The sequence below is a fragment of the Muscardinus avellanarius genome (assembly GCF_963383645.1).
Source record: "Muscardinus avellanarius genome assembly, chromosome: 9".
Lineage (NCBI taxonomy): Eukaryota > Metazoa > Chordata > Mammalia > Rodentia > Gliridae > Muscardinus > Muscardinus avellanarius.
Window position 1 is genome coordinate 99,974,533 of NC_137795.1, and position 16,694 is coordinate 99,991,226.

Genomic DNA, 16,694 nt, shown 5'->3' on the forward strand with positions numbered 1-16,694 from the left:
CTTCCCTGGAGGGAGAGGGGAGGTTACCAGAGACTTTAGGATGATTCCGGAGATAGAAAGCAACCAGGTGTGGTGGTGCACACCAGCAATCCCAGTACTTGAGATGCTGAGACAGGAGGACCACAGGTTTGAGACCAGGCTCAGCAATGTAGCAAGACTGGGGGTGTAGGTGTAGCTCAGAGGTAGAATGCCCCTGGGTTCTATCCCCAGTACCAAAGAAAGAGAGAGAGAAAGCTACTGACTTCAGAAACTGGATGTCCACCTATTTGATTGGACCGCCATGAGCCTGAGAGATGCTGTAGTTTAGGGGTAAGAAGTTGTATGTGTAGCCATTTGATGAATCTCAATAACGTTTCTCTCATCAAATGAGTACCGCATGCTTTATCAACTTCCTTGTACATTCTCTTCCAAGTAGGAAACTCTCCCTAATGAGCTGCATTTAAGTCAGAAGGTGATTTGGCAGATACAGAGTAAATAAGGTGACCATAGGGACCCTGTCATCAAGCTATGCGAGTCTGAAGCACCTTCTTTATCATAGGTCATACTTCTGAGCAGACTGAAATATCACCATTAGCCAGTCAGGGAACCCTTTCCCCTTGATTTTATTAGAAACAACCAGCAAGATTTTTGTTGTTGTTGTGCTTCTTCTAACTGTCCTATTTCTTTCTTTTTTTTTTTTTTAACTAGCTCTATAGCCGGGCGTGGTGGCACACGCTTGTAATCCCCGCGCTTGGGAGGCAGAGACAGGAGGATCGCGCTGGTTTGAAGCCAGCCATGCTGGCTTAAGAGACCCTGTTTCCAAATAAAAATATAAAAAAATAGGTCTGGGAGTGTAGCCCAAAGGTAGAAGGGCTTCCAGGAACCCCAGTACCTCAAAAAAAATAAATAAAATAAAAAATAAAAAATAAACTAGCTCTATCACCCTAGGCTCTATCTAGTCTCATTTATCAGCATCAATACTAGTGTTGAAACAGAGGCTGAAACAAGATTACAGGTAGGAAGCCAGCCTCAGCAACTTAGTGAGACACTGTTTCAAAAAATTAAAAAAGGCTGGGTTGTAGCCCAGAAATAGAACATTCCTGGGTTCAATTCCTAGTGTCAGAAATAAAAAATAGTAATTAGCTCCATTATAACACTTCCTTATATGCTTTTATTGGTTTTATTTTAGATGCTAGTCTCATGTATCAGCATCAATCTGTAGATGGGTCTACCTTATATGTTTTTCTCCACAAGATGGCTGATCTCACCCATTTAATAACGACTTGTTAGTTTTAATTCATTCAATATTTTCTGGCCTTGTCTTCAAATTCTGGACATGTCCTCTTTCCTTAGGCCATTCTAAAGTCCTAGGGTATCCAGATAAGAGACAACAGAGAGAGCATAAACTTTGGAGTCCAAAGATCAGGATTTTAGTGTCAGCATGTTAGCTATGTAATCTCAAGACAAGTAAACCTCCCGTTTGGTGTTTGTTCCTCGGTCTCTAGAATGAGGGTAATAATAATGCCACTCCAAGCTACCTAGCTGTATCATCGTGAGGCTCCCTTTGCAAAGTGCAAAACTACCCTCTCAGTATTCAGACGAGGCAGAGAAAAGATGGTTTATGTGACAACTGGGGCTCAGCTGAGATTTAATGCCTGTGGGTGGCTGGGATCTGGAATATTCTGGAGGCATCATTACTAACATAGTTGATGGTTGAAACTGGGACTTCAGCTGGAGCAGTCAATAGCCAGAATACCTAGGCATACTGTTGTCATGCTAGTTTTCTCCTAACATATCTGCCTCAAGGCAGTTAAGCTTCTTTCTTTCTCTACTTCTTTCTTTCCTTTTTCCTTCCTTTCTTTTTTGTACTCGGGATTGAACCCAGGGCATTGTACCTCTGAGCTACATCCCCATCCCTGTCTAAATTTTTTAAATTTTGAAACAGAGTCTCACCCAGTTGTAGCCTCAAACCTGATCTCCTCTGTCAGCCTCATGTGCCACTTGGCCCAGCTCAAACTCCTTACAGAGCAGCCAAGAGCTTCAAATGCTCGTGTCCCAGCAAGCAGCATGAAAGCTGGGCTGCATTTTATCATCTACCCTCCATCACTTCTGCTGCATTTTATTGGACACAGGCAAGTCACTAAGTCTGGCTCAAATTCAAAGAGAGGGGATATGTATGTATGTCACCTTTCAGTGCAATTAGTGCCAAAGAATTTTCAGATGTGGCTTAAAACTATCACAAGTCTTCTTAGAATAATGATCTCTGTAGAACTGACTGCTCACCTTCATCTGCTCCCAGAAGATTCTCCACCCAATCACATTCTCTCCCCTTCACTGCTGGGAATCACCCAGATGTTTCTCAATATGCTAATGAACAGGACTTTACCTTCTTTTTTCAGCTTCTGAGGCCTCCACTTCATGCAAAAATAAGTGCAAGTCCTTCGTAATTGGACACAGCCTGTCTCCTCCTGGGTACTTTCCCTCAAATTCCAATGCTTCAATGGACAGTGTTGACACCTTGTGATGCTGTAGCCCCAGACAGTGTTCCTGGAGCCTGTAATGAGCCAAACCATATTGCAATCTGAGCAGAAAGAGAGAGAACATCTCCCTTTTTGTATTATGGCATGCCATTTTGGGCTTTGAAAGAGTGTTATCTTGTGTTCTACAGCCTTGCAGACATCTTAGTCAACACAGTTCTTTTTGGTTTTGCTCAGAATCCCCTTTCCCCCAGGACATTCATGTATTCACAGGAAGCTAGAAAGCAAATCTATGTGAGAAGCCCTACTCCCACCATTGCTCCACTTGATGACCTTTCTCTCCTGGAGCTGAGCTTATTTCCAACGAGCATTTCGCTCTTGGATCCTGCATTCCAAAGGACATCAGATAGTTCCACTAGTCAGCCGAGCCCGCCCAGCCGGGTCTGATCCCACACAGATATGGCCAGCTACTGAGAAACAAGTGAGCAGCCTCCCAGAGCTTCTAGAGCTCCAGCCAGGTTTAATGTGGCGTCACTGGTCACAATTCAATCTTTTCTTTATGCATCAAGATAATCATTATGGATAACATATCCTGTGCTGGTTATAGAGGGCCACTCTCAACACTACTTAGGTGTAAATTAAAAAAAAAATAGAATTAGAGCCGGGCGTGGTGGCGCACGCTTGTAATCCCCACGCTTGGGAGGCAGAGACAGGAGGATCGCGCAGGTTCGAAGCCAGCCGTGCGCGTTGGCTTAGGAGACCCTGTTTCCAAATAAAAAATATAAAAATAGGTCTGGGAGTGTAGCCCGGAGGTAGAAGGGCTTCCAGGAACCCCAGTACCACAAAAAAAAAAAATAGAATTAGAGTCAATTCAGCACAACTTACCTACTGAGAAACATTTGGAATCACCTCTGTGGAATTCCCATTCTGTCCAAATACCTTAATGATGAGTACCTCACTCATGTAATACATTGAGCTCTCATCTCACATTTCTCAGTCTTTCTAACTTTTGCCTATGAAAGGAGATCTTGCTTCTAAATTAATCAAATTTATTAGGCTATTATATTCCTAACATTTAACAAAGGATACTTATATCAGAATGTTATTTTATCTTATAACATCTCTCTTGTACTACCTTTGTTATGCTAGTAACATAGTTCTTTCAACTATTCTTTGTGAATTTGTTAGTTTCTTATGTTAATTTTTTCAACTTTCCTTTTATTTTAAGGTACAATAGGTTGTATACTGTATGTTACCTTTCGGCAAAAAAAATAAATAAGGAGAAAGTACATATAATTTTAGAGCAGCCCCCCAAATCTGCAGCTTGACTTTCCATGGTTTTAGTTACCTATGTTCATCTGAGGTCTGAAGATACTTAATGGAAAGTTCCAGGGTAAACAATCCATAGGCTGCACGTTGCATGCCATGGGGTAGAGTGATGAAATCTCACCCGGTCTGATTTCGTCCTCCCGGGGATGTGAATCATCCCTCTGCGCGGCCTGTCCACCCTGCATACGCTACCTGCCCGTTAGTCACTTCGTAGCTCTCTCAGTCATCAGATCGACTGTCAGGGCGACGCAGTGCCTGTGCTCAAGGGACCTTCAATTTACCTGATAATGCCCCCAAAGCTCAAGGGCAGTGAGGCCGGCCAATGAATTACAGTATACTGTTATAATTGCTCGAGTTTATTATTAGGTATTGTTGCTTGGCTCTTACTGTATCTAACTTGCAAGTTAAACTTTATCACAAACATGTATATATAGGAAAGAGCATGGGCTATATGAAGTTTGGGTTCTCTGCGGTTTCAGGCATCCACTGAGAATCTTGAAGTATCTCCCATGGAGAAGAGAAAACTCTGGATCTGTGTATTTGAGTGAATGAAAATGGTAACTGAAATGGGTAGGAACAGAGTAAGGGGGCAGACACTTCTCTGAATTTATCTTTTAATATATTTATGAGCATATTAAGAAGTATTTTGTTTAAATGAGACATAAAAATAAATGATAAAAGGCTGGGTGAGGTGGTGCACATTTGTAATCGCAGTACTTGGGAGGCTGAGACAGGAGGACCGCAGAGGTTCGAAGCCAGCCTCAGCTACTTAGTGAGGCTCTCAGCAACTTAGTGAGACCCTGTTTCCAAATAAAATATAAAATACGTGTGGGAGTGTAGCCCAGAGATAGAAAGCCCCTGGGTTCCATCTCCAGTACCACAATAAATAAATAAATAAAGTAAAATCTAAACAGATGAACCTAATTGATTGTCAAATTGATAGCATAATTGTACAAATAATTCAAGTATCTTTAATTTTTGTTTGTGTGTGGTACTAGAGATTGAACCCAGGTGTACTATCTCTGAATTACACCTAGCCCTTTTTATTTTTTTTTTAATTTTGAAACAGAGTCTGGCTAGGTTGCAAGCTTTTGCTAAATTACTGAAGCTGGCCTTGAACTTGCAATTCTCCTGTCTTAGCCTCTTGAATACTGGGATCGCAGGCATGCACCACCACGCCCACTGTAATTCAAGTATCTTTTTTGTTGGATATAGAACCCAGGACCTCACATATTCCAGGCACATTATCTACCACTGTGCTATACTTCCAACTCTTTAAGTATCTTTGTGTGTGTGTGTGTGTGTGTGTGTGTGTGTGTGTGTGTGTGTTAGGTTAATGGGAATTGAACTCAGGGGCAGTCTACCTCCGAGCTACACCTCCAGCCCTATTTTTATTCTTTATTTTGAAACAGGGTCTCACTAAGTTGTGGGGGGCCTCACTAAGAAGTAGCTGAGGCCAGCCACAAACCTTTCACCAAGCTAAGAAATTCATATGTAGCCAGGCATGGTGTGCATGCCTGTAATCCCAGTACTTGGGAGGCTGAGACAGTAGGATTACCGGTTTGAAACCAGCCTCCGCAACTTGGTGAGGCTCTAGGCAACTTAGCAAGAAAGATCCTGCCTCAAAATAAAAATAATAATAAGGCTGGGGGTTGTAACTTGGAGGTAGAATGCCCCTGAGTTCAATCCCCAGTGCTCACACACACACACACACACACACACACACACAGCGCGTTTGTAAAGGTAACTCATCTGTGTTGGCACTCTCCTGGAAGCTGGAAATGATAGTAAGAACTGCTACTGTTTCCATGGGTTGCATGTTTCACTGTGGTTTAGGACACCAGGTCCTTCTGCAGGACCCTCAGTCTTGGGAGCTGGGATTAGAGTACCAGGCAGTGGGTCTGACTTGGTCCAGTCCCCCAGGGGTTCCAGCTCAGCCTCACAAATTTCACTTTACGCTCGCTTCTCCCACTCCACCTCCATTTTCCCTTCTCTCTCCACTCTGGGGATTTAGGTTCCAGCAGCAGACTCAAAACACCAGCCTCACTTAATCTGTTCTCTCAGTTCCACAATGGCACAAGATCAAGTCTCTAAAATAAATCCCTTATTATTTACATTCCCTACTGCTTCTGGTTCTGACTGTTGACTAGAATCTATTCTAAGTACAAGCCAAGTACAAATAAGTCTCTAGCATTATTTAGAAGATTTGTTATTGCAATTTTTATTGCAAGTTCTTGCAGTTTTGAACAATTTTATATTTATTATGGGGCAGAGCAAATGAATACATATATTGATGTTGAGAATCAAGGTTCGTACTATGGGAAAAGTAAGAAACAAATATGGAACAAGGGAAGCTGAAGAAAAACCTGCGGTGTTGGATGTGAGTTTGAGGACACAGAATAAACAAAATTAAATATGCGTGTGTATGGGCGTTGTTCTTAGATCTGCTCACTGAAAGAGGCACTAAAGCCAGGCATGGTGCTGCACGCTTGTAATCCCAGCATTCAGGAGACTGAGACCAGAGTTCGCGGACAGCCTCAACTACTCAGCGAGGCCCTTTGCAACTCAGTGAGATCCTGTTTCAAAATTAAAAGAATAAAAAATATCTATATAGAGCTGGGGTTGTAGCTCAGAGGTACAATGCCCCTGGATTCCATCCCCAGTAATGCAAAAAAAAAAAAAAAAAAAAGGCAGTATGCTAGACATAGTAGCACATGCTTGTAATCCCAGTACTTGGGAGGCTGAGACAGGAGGATCACAAGTTCTCGGCCAGCCTCAGCTACTTAGCGAGGCCCTCTGCAACTTAGTGAGACCCTGTTTTCAAAATAAAGTATAAAGAGGTTTAGCTTGTTGGTACAGTGCCCCTGGGTTCAATCCCTAGTACTGAAAAAAATTTTTAAAAAGTGGCAGTAAGCGTACCTGCTGCCTATATCTTGATTTCTAGGCTATTCTCCACTAAAAGTAATCAGAGCTTCTTTGAGAAATGGCTCATTCAAGATCTGCAACAGGAAATGTATAAATTGAGCTTGCAAAGGATGAGCCTTGGCAAATTTGAGGACAGGGACATTATTAAAGATTACTAGGTCATGTCAAAAAGAGCAGACTGCAAGATGATCTCTAATCCTGTATGGAACACTCAGAAGATAAGAAGCAATGACATAGAGCCCGGCGTGGCGCATGCGCATAGCTCCCCGTATGCATTGGGAGGTTGAGAAAGGAGGATCACAGGTTCTCAGCCAGCCTCACAACTTACGTTTCAAAATAAACAGGTTTATGTTTCTTTTTTTTCTTTTTTCTTTTCTTTCTTTTTTTTTTTTTTTTTTTTGGTGGTACTGGTGTCCCTGGAAACCCATCTATGTCCAGGCTACACTCCCAGACCTATTTTGTACTTTTTTGTTTAATTTGGAAACAGGGTCTCTTAAGCCAGCACGGCTGGCCTCGAACCTGCGTGATCCTCCTGTCTCTGCCTCCCAAGTGCAGGGATTACAAGCGTGCGCCACCACGCCCGGCTGTTTGTTTTCAAAAAACTCATGTTTCAAAATAAAGAATAAAATAGGGCTGAGGGTGTAGCTCAGAGGTAGAATGCTCCTAGGTTCAATTCCCAGTATCACACACAGAAAAAGAAATAATGACAGTAATGGATTTAATATATTTATTTTTCTCAAAAGCCACAAGTCTATAGTGACCAGGGAGGGGAAGAAAGGGAGAGAGAGGGAAGGGGGAGGGAGGGAAGGAAGGAGATAAGAAGAGAGGGACAGGAAGAGAGAGAGGGAGGAGGAGGGGGAGAGAGAACTTGAAAGAAACAGATGGGGAGCAAAGCTTCTCTTCAGAGAAGATGCTGGCAAATACAGAAGAAATGATAGATTTTTTAAAAATCACCATTTGGCAACCACCAGTGTAATAATTACTCCAGGTCAGAACCATCAATAGTTGCTAAAACTATTACTGAGTGAAAGACACTCGGGGAACAGAACAGTATCATACATTCATAATAGCATCACATGTACCTCTTATTAATTATAAAGGGGTACGTGTACATTTACAACAAGAAATGTGGCCGTCACCTCATTAACCAAGCTATCAAATTTAGCATTACCAACAGGAGTACAATTCCACAATTATCTAAATCCCCGTGTGATGCATCATCTAGGTAGTATTTGGGCCCAAAATAGCTAACCTGAGTGTAAATGTAAAGAAAAAATCAAATCCAGAATGTGGGTCATTCTACAAGACAAATAACTAGCTCCTTTTTTTTTTTTATTGAAGTCAGGGAACTCAGACATTCCGCCTCCATGCCACAACCCCAGCCATTTTTACTATTTATTTATTTATTTTTAAAGGAGGAATCATCGTTTTAGAGGTTTCAGTCCATCAGACCAGCTTCAAAACATAAATGTCAGCAGCCACAGTGGCAGGGAGCGTGGGGAGATGCAGCTCCCACATCATGGACAACAGAAGTCACATCCACATCACGGAGGCTGGAAGCCGCTCTCAGAAAAATAGAGACCGAAAGCTGGAAGGCGCTCTCACATCCTGGAGGCCGGAAGGCGCTCTCACATCCTGGAGGACCAAAGCTGCTCTCACATCATGGAAGCCAGAAGCTCCAAATAACTAACTTTTCAAAAATTTAATTTTACCTGACTTGGTAGCACATGCCCGTAATCCCAGTTACTCATGAGTCTGAGGCAGGAGGATAACAAATTTGAGTTCAGCCTTGGGAATTTAGAAAGACTCTATTTTAAAATAAAAAGTGCAACCAGGTGTGGTGGTACAAGTTTGTAATCCCAGTACTTGGGAGGCTAAGATGGAGGATTGAAGGTTCAAGGCCAACCTCTGCAATTTAGTGAGATCCTGTTTCAAAATAAAAGAATAAAATAGGACTGGGGGTAAAGCTCAGAGGCAGAATGCCCCTGGGTTCCACCCCTGTACCAAAAAATAAATTAAGTAAAAAGGGCTGGAGATGTAGCTCAGTGATAGACCACACCTGGGTTCAATTCCTAGTAACACACACACACACACACACACACACACACACACACACACACACACAATTTCATGAGCAAAAGTGTAAAAGTGTCAAGGGTAGAGAAGTTCTAGATTAAAAGAGATTAAAGATGGGTAAGCACCAACTGCAATGCATGAAACTTATTTTAATCTCAATGAAAAACTAAGACAATTTTTTTTGGTACTGAGGATGGAACCCAGGGGCATTCTAACTCCAAGCTACACCCCCAGGACCTATTTTTTAGTCTTTATATTTTTTGAAACAGGGGCTCACTGAGTTGTGAAGCACCTCACTAAGTAGCTGAGCCTGTCTGCAAACTGCCATCCTCCGGGCTCTGTCTCCCAATTGCTGGGATTACAAGTGTGTGCCACCACACCCAGCCAGAAACTAAGACAATTTTTAATCAGAAAAATTTAAATATGGGCAGTATATCAAATGATAACTGAATTAATGTTAATTACTTTTGCATTACCAGGGATGCTTTACCAGTGAGCTACATCTCCAGCCCTTTTATTATTTTTTATTTTATTTTGTTATTTTTTATTGGTGCATTGTAGTCATACATCTTAATAGATTGTTTGGGTTTTTTTAGGGGGGAGGACAAAGTCCCAGTGGCGGACACTTATAATCCCAGTATTTGGAAGGCTGAGACAGGACGATCAAGGTTTGCAGCCAGCCTCAGCTACTTAGTGAGGCCCTCCACAACTTAGTGAGACCCTGTTTCAAAATAAAGAATAAAAAATAGAGCTGGGTGTAGCTTGGAGGTAGATTGCCCCTAGGTTCAATCCCCAGCACTCTAAATAAATAAATAAATAAATAAATAAATAAATAAATAAATAACGTCCCTCAGAGTTACCCAGGCTGACCTTGAATTTGCAATTCTCCTGCCTGCTTCCTGCTTCCATGTGCCACCACGCCTGGCTAAATGTTCATTTAATGTTAATGTTATCATTTTATGAAACAAATGATTAGGTGTTTAGGGATCAATTTACTCTAAAATGGTTTAGAAAAGCCAGATGTGGTGGTGCGCACTTGTAACCCCAATACTTGGGAGACTGAAACAGTAGGATCGCAGGTTCAAGGCCAGCCTCAGCAACTTAGTGATGTTCTGTTTCAAAATAAAAGAATAAAATAAGGCTAGAGGTGTAGCTCGGAGGTACAATGCCCCTGAGTTCCATCCCTAGTACCACAAAATAAAGTAAATAAATTAATTAATTAAGGAAAAATGGAGGTGGAAAGAGATCAAAGGTGACAATATTTGGGGAATTTAGATGATATATAATAATGTTTATAATGTTATTCTTTTGCTATTTCTGTACATTTGAAATTTTTCAAAAGAAGTTGGAGGAAGCCAGACATGTCAGTGCACAACTGTAATCCTAGTACCTGGGAGGCTGAGACAGGAGGATTGCATGTTGGAGAAGGGAGTGCAGTAATTTAATGAAACTCTGTTTCAAAATAAAAAATAAAATAGGGCTAAGGGTGTCTCAGAGGTGTAATGCCTCTGGGTTTGAGTCCCAGTAGCAAAAAAAAAAAGGGGGGGGGGATATGGCAATAAAATATTGCAACAAGTTTCTAAAGGAGTTGTTTTCTTCAGACAACTAACAACTTCATCATAGACTTCTTTTACTATTACTATTGATTAAAATATCATCTGCTTGCATCATCTGCCTGAGGTCTCTTCCTGATATGTGTGTGTGTGTCGTGCGCAGTGACGACTCTTACACGATCTTCCTCAAGCAGTTTTATTACCCCAGTTTCAATGCTCTCTCAACGCCCTCTCAGGTAAAAACAACATCAGTCTTCTATCTCCTCCCTCATCACTCCACCAACCCTCCTCCGTGGCACTCTACGTCTCTGCTGCAGCACACACCGGTCACGGTGGTGGCTTTGTGAACATGTCCGTCCCAGCTCGGAGCCCAGAGCAGTCCGCCAAGAAACTGCTCTTCCTGTCCACCAACCCTCTTCTCTCCCGCCCGCTAGGGCATGCGCGCTTTTTAACCTTCTCCTGGGCGGGCAGGTGGTAGCACGAGGCGCTGCGTCACTAATCATCCGTAAGGCGCCTGATAGGGCTCACTGCGCAGGCTCAGGGCACCGCCAGCCTCGTGAGCCTCGTGACTTGGCTGCAAGCCCAGGCGCCATCTTGAGTCCACGCTGGCAACAAGCCTGGGTGCCACCTCGGTCCTGCCGAGTGGGCCCCGACATGTGTGTGTGTGTGTGTGTGTGTGTGTGTGTGTGTGTGTGTACTAGGGATGGAATCAAGGGCATTCTGCCTCTGAACTACATCCTCAGCTCTATTTTTAATTTTTTAATTTAAAACAGGGTCTTACTAAATTGTAGAGAGCCTTGCTAAGTTGCTGAGGCTGGCCATGAAGCTGCAATCCTCCTGTCTAAGCCTCCCAAGTACTAGAATTACAAATGTGTGCCACCACACCCGGTTCTGATAAACCTATTTTGATACTTCTTTTTATTTTCTGATAGTTTGAAATTAAATTATTAGAAATTAAGGTATTTTTAATAGTTTGATGCCGTTTTGCAACATGATTCATAGTGAATAAGAGTTCTCTGAGACAAATTTTTTTTGCTAGATCTTGCTCAGGTTTTTTTTTTTTTTTGGTGGTACTAGAGATGGAACCCTTCTACCTCCGGGCTACACTCCCAGACCTATTTTATAGTTTTTTATTTGGAAACAGGGTCTCTTAAGCCAGCACGGCTGGCTTCGAACCTGTGCGATCCTCCTGTCTCCGCCTCCCAAGTGCGGGGATTACAAGCGTGCGCCACCACGCCCGGCTAGCTCAGGTTTTAGTGTGACCCTGTAATTTATCTCTACTTAATTTATCTCCACTTATCAAATTAGAATTTTCCTATATGTTAAGTTTTGGCACATCATTGTAGGTGTGTATTTGGAATACACCATTTTTATAATAACCATTTGCAGCAAATAATATCTAATACCTTTTAATAATATTTTTGTGGTTTCCCCAAGCTCTATTTTTTATTTCTTCATTCACTCAACAAACATTAATTGTGTACCTAATGTGTACCAGGCACCTTGCTGGGCTTTCAGGTGATCTGAACAGAAATGAGAGTGTTAGTGTCGTAACACATACCATTGCTATGGGAAAGCACTGAGTACAGGTCTCTGTAAAAGAGAAAATCTCTAACAGGACTCCACTTTTATAGACATCAAAACTCCTATTGTAGTTTTTTTTGGTGTGTGTGTTTAATGTCTCTGATACTGATGTTCAAACCCATGAGTTGCTTTTATCTTCGACTCTCAGGTATATACACATTTCTATAGCTCCTACTCCCTACTTCAAAGAGAAAATGGAGGCTTAAAGATGTGAATGCTCTAGCTCCCAGCCCTCCCAAGTACAAAGTTATGTTATTTTGTTCATTCCTGTGTCCTTTCCTACTTCACAGTGTGTTGTGTTGCTTTTCTTTTTGCATTTGATACTTTTAGCTGTTTCCTGTTTCTTAAAAATCTTTGTTGCCTTAGAGTACATGGCTCTCCACACTTCTGATTCTCCTCTTAAAGGTCAGTTCTCTTTTGGATTCCTTTTTATGGTTGTTTTTTTTTTAATATAATTTTCAATCATCCGTGTAACCTAAGAATCCATCTTTGCGTCTTTCTTTCCTCACAGAACCCATCTTGGTTCAGGCCTCTGTGGCAGTAGCTCACAAATAACACACATTTATCTCTCACAGTTCTAGAGACTGAAAGTCTGAAATCAGAACATCCACATGGTCAGGTTCTGGTGGGAGTCCTTATTTAGGTTATAGACTATCTTCTTAACTTCATGTGTCAGAAAAAGAATCTAAGAGCTCTTGGGATTTCTCGTGTGTGTGTGTGTGTGTGTGTGTGTGTGTGTGTGTGTGTGTGTGTTGTGTGTACTGGGGATTGAACCCAGGGATTCACACATGTCAGGCAATGACTCTACCACTGTCCCCTGCCCTTTGTTTGTGGGGTAGGGGTTAAGCAGTGGGACTTGAACCCACATTCTCAGCCCTTTTAATTTTTTACCTTGAGACAGGGTCTTGCTAAATTGCCCAGGTTGGCATGGAACTTACAGTCCTCCTGCCTCATTCTGCCCCATCACTGGGATTATAGGTATGTGCCAACATGCTTAGCTCAGGGCTCCTTTTTTTTTTTTTTTTTTTGTTACTGAGAATTGAACCCAGGGGCATTCTACCTCCAATCTACACCCTCAGCCCTATTTTTTATTCTTTATTTGAAAACAGGGTTTCACTAAATTGCAGTAAGTAGCTGAGACTGACCACGAACCTGCGATCCTCCAGTCTCAGCCTCCCAAGACTGGGATTACAAGCATGTGCCACCATGCCTGGCTTCAGGGTTCCCTTTTTATAAGGGCACTAGTCCCATCTCTGACAGCCCCATACTCAGGACCCTCCCAAAGGCCCCACACTGGGAGATATGATTTCAACACATGAATTTAGATGATACAGTCCATGATGCAGAAGTTCTACTCTTCCCAATTCCCTTGGGTTGATTTACAGTGGTGACTTCTGTAACGTTGAAACTGAGGTGGGGAGTTCACGAAGGAGGTAAACACCAGCCAAGTTACTGTGTGAGACCAGGCATCTTTAATCAAACTGGCACCTTCGGGCGAGGTCCCTACCAGAGGAAGGGACCCATAAGCCATGCGGTAGGTAGAGTCATGCTGTGGGAGCAGAAATACCCTGATATTTAAAGCAGGGAGGGGTGGTTGGGGGGGGCTAGCAGTGTGGGAATGTCATTCTCTCGGGTCATCTGGAGGCTCGCGATGCCTAGAGTCTGTCTCACGGTGTTTGGAATCTAGCGACACCTGGAGTCTCGAGCTATCTCCGCTTCTGGATTCCGGGATTCTGCCTCCTGTCTCTGCTGCAGGTTCCCATGAGGGAAGGGAGGGACCCGGCCTATCAACTTTGAAATCCATATCCTGGTCTAGACATATCCACCTGGCCTGCACTTCTGTATCCAGCCACCTAGTAGATGTCTACACATGAGTATCTTACAGGCAACAAAGTCAACAAGTCCTAAGCTAAGTTCTATACTCCTTACTCTGCTTCAATATGTGCTCAACCTGAAATATTTAAATGAAGTTTTCAATTTATAACACCAACGCTTTTCTTTCTTATTTAAAGGTAAATACTAATTTTATGTTTTGTTTTTAGTTACAGATATAATAAAAATCTTAGTTATTTTGAATGTGCGTATGTGAGGTACTGGGGATTTAACCCAGAGGCATTCTATCTCTGAGCTATACACCCAGCCCTATATTATTTTTTATTTTGACACAGGGGTTCACTAAGTTGCTGAGGCTAGCCCTGAATCTGTGTTCCCCATCTCAGCCTCCCAAGTACTGGGATTACAGGTGTGTGCCACCGCACTTGGCTCCTGTGGTCATTTTTAGTAATTGAATTCACGTGTTTTTCAACATCAGATTGTAAATGTCTACCTCTTCACCTTCACATCTTTTTTGAATTTTTTGTCCTCTGCAGAAGGGAAATATGGATTTTCCCTTTTAAAACTTTTTCCATATGACTTTGTGCTACTTTTTTGCTTCTGGGGTTAAAAAGTTATGGTTTCAGCATCTGCTCTGATCATTTACCTTCATTTTTATCTTAATAATTCAATATTAAGTAATTTGAGCCAAATAAACATTTTTATAACTATTTTAGATTGCTAATATATGTCAACCGGTTTATTTCATATATTAAAGTAACAATTGCTTTGAGAAGCAAAAATCCTAATTATTCAGACCCTTTATTATATAAAATATGTGTATATTATACATACATGCATATACATATGTTTCTCCTTAAGAATATTAAAACGACTGTGGTTTTATAGGTGATACTTTCATATAAGAACTTCTGCATGAATGTGAACAAATCTTGCCCGACTTTGTACAGGATAATTATCCACTTTCTAAGAGAGATTTAGTTGCTAAAATAATGAAGAAGTCAGAGGTTAGGAAGTTCAGGAGCCAGGAGCAGTGTTAATTTCCTTTAATCAGAAGGTTGAATAGTTATTTTTCATTTCATGTTATTCAACATATCTCAAATTATATATATATATATATATATATTTTTTTTTTTTTTTTTTTGGTGGTACTGGGGTTCCTGGAAACCCTTCTATCTCTGGGCTACACTCCCAAACCTATTTTATACTTTTTTATTTGGAAACTGGGTCTGGCTTCGAACCTGCGCGATCCTTCTGTCTCCGCCTCCCAAGCCGGGGATTACAAGCGTGCGCCACCACGCCCGGCATCTCAAGCATATTTTAAATGCTTTGGATTATGACTAGATAAGCCCAAAGCTCACTGAAGAGATGGGACTACAGCTGCTGTTTAAGAGTTATGAGCAGCCGGGCGTGGTGGCGCACGCTTATAATCCCAGTACTTGGGAGGCTGACACTGGAGGATCACACAGGTTCAAAGCCAGCCTCAGCTACTTAGTGAGGCTCTCAGCAACTTAATGAGACCCTGTTTCAAAATAAGATATAAAAAATAGGTCGGGCGTAGCCCGGAGGTAGAGGCTCCTGGGTTTCAAACCCAGGACCACACACACACACACACACACACACACACAAAATAATAATAATAGAGCCAGGCCTCTTGGTGCCCGCTTGTAACCCCAGCATTTTGGAGGTGGAGACAAGAGGATCACAGTTTGCAGATAGCCTCAGCTACTTAGTGAGGCACTTTGCAACTCAGTAAGACCCTGTTTAAAATTTTTTTTAAAAAGGACTAAACAATTAGAGCTGGGGATATAGCTCGGAGGTCAGTACCACAAAAAAAAAATTAAAATAAAAATAATTTTTTTTTTGGTGGTACTGGGGATGGAACCCTTCTACCTCTGGGATATACTCCCAGACCTATTTTATATTTTATTTGGAAACAGGGTCTCTTAAGACAGCAAGGCTGGCTTCAAACCTGTGCAATCCTCCTGTCTCAGCCTCCCAAGCATGGGGATTACAAGTGTGCGCCACCACACCTGGCAAATAAAAATAATTTTTATAAAATGGGGCTGGGAGTGTATCTTGGAGATAGAATGCCCCTGGGTTTAATCCCTAGTACTACAAAAAAAAAAAAAAGTTAAGAGCAGCCTCCCAGTACTTGTGAGACTGATACAGGAGGACAGCAGGTTTGTGACCAGCCTCAGCTACTTAGTGAGGCCCTCTGCAACTTCATGAGACCGTTTCAAAAATAAAGAATAAAAAAAAGGGCTAGGAGTGTAGCTCAGAGGTAAAATACCCTTGGGTTCAATCCCTAGTACTTAAATAAAAAAATAAAAAAGATATGAGCATTCAGATGTGGTGGCTCATGCTTGTAATTCTAGCACTTGGGAGGCTGAGACAGGAAGATCACAGGTTTGTGGCCAGCCTCCACGCCAGGAGGCCCTTCATAACTTAATGAGACCCTGTTTCAAAATAAACAATAAAATAGGGCTGGAGGGGCTAGAGGTATAGCTCAGAGATGCAATTCCCCTGGGTTCAATCTCTAATACTGAAAAAAAAAAGTTATGAGTAGGAGATCAGTGACAAGAGTGGGGCTGTTGTGGTGGTATACAGCAGGACAGGAACCACTGGAAGCTGAATTTTACTGCTATTGGCATAGAGGATTTTGATAAATGAAAGTATCAGCTTCAAGATATTGCTCTGCCGGGCGTGGTGGCGCACGCTTGTAATCCCCGCGCTCGGGAGGCAGAGACAGGAGGATCGCGCAGGTTCGAAGCCAGCCGCACACGCTGGCTTAGGAGACACTGTTTCCAAATAAAAATGTAAAAATAGGTCTGGGAGTGTAGCCCGGAGGTAGAAGGGCTTCCAGGAACCCCAGTACCACCAAAAAAAAAAAAAAAAAGATATTGCTCTACCTTTAGAAGCTTTTAAATATATAGAT